This window comes from Phascolarctos cinereus, unplaced genomic scaffold (assembly GCF_003287225.1).
Source record: "Phascolarctos cinereus isolate Bilbo 61053 unplaced genomic scaffold, phaCin_HiC Scaffold_7;HRSCAF=346, whole genome shotgun sequence".
Taxonomy (NCBI): domain Eukaryota; kingdom Metazoa; phylum Chordata; class Mammalia; order Diprotodontia; family Phascolarctidae; genus Phascolarctos; species Phascolarctos cinereus.
Window position 1 is genome coordinate 119161123 of NW_027556180.1, and position 1102 is coordinate 119162224.

At 39.2% G+C, this 1102-nt stretch overlaps 1 pseudogene; it reads left to right on the forward strand.

Annotated features, from left to right (window-relative positions):
* Positions 1-373: 373 nt before the first annotated feature.
* On the forward strand, positions 374-562 carry LOC110212479 (small ribosomal subunit protein uS14 pseudogene; annotated as a pseudogene).
* Positions 563-1102: the final 540 nt, after the last annotated feature.

Consider the following 1102-nt stretch of genomic DNA (forward strand, 5'->3'; position numbering starts at 1 on the left):
CTCCACACTGGAAGCAGACTCCTTCCTTAACAAGAGCTTGTAACTCAAATAATTGGCTGGGATCATGAGCAAGCAGCACAAAAAGAGTCAGACTATATTATCTTACTTTGGTGACAAAGCAGATGAAAACACACAACCAGAAGAAGACAGTGAAACCCAAACTCCTACGTCCGAAGCCTCCAAGAAAAATATGAATTGGTCCCCGGCTATGGAAGAGCTCAAAAGGGATTTTGAGAAACAAGTAAGAGAAGTAGAGGAAAAACTGAGAGTGTTGCTAAAGGAGACCCAAAAAATACTGAAGAAAATGACACCTTTAAAAATAGCCTAACCTGCTTTTTTCCCCCTTTTGTCTTGCATCTTTGCTAGTGGTGCCATGGGTCACTAGCAGCTTTACTGGAGCCACCCTCGAAAATTTGGCCAGGGGTCTTGGTCATGCCGTGTCTGTTCAAACCGGCATGGCCTAATCCACAAGAACAGCCTGAACATGTGCCGCCAGTGCTTCCAGCAGTACACGAAGGACATCAGCTTCATCAAGTTATATTTGTGGACCTCGCTTCAGTGATTATACTGTCCATCAGTGACTACCATTTTACTGGACCCTGGACAACCTAAAGATGGATTGTGTTGTACATGCTTTGTCAATTTGCATATATAATTTTGAAAAGGTCATCCTTGGATATTAAAAAAAATAAAAATAGCCTAACCCAAATGGCAAAAGAGGTCCAAAAAGCCAATGAGGAGAAGAACGCCCTAAAAAGCAAAATCGGCCAAATGGAAAAGGAAGTCCAAAAGCTTACTGAAGAGAATACTTCCTTAAAAATTAGAATGGAGAAATTGGAAGCTAGTGACAATTTGAGAAATAAAGGCACTGTAACACTAATCCAAAAGAATGACAAAATAGAAGAAAATGTAAAATATCTCATTGGAAAAACAACTGACCTGGAAAATAAATCCAGGAGAGAGAACTTAAAAATTATTGGACTATCTGAAAGCCATGATCAAAAAAAGAGCTTAGACATCATCTTTCAAGAAATTATCAAGGAAAACTGCCCTGATATTTTAGAACCAAAGGGCAAAATAGAAATTGAAAGAATCCACCAAT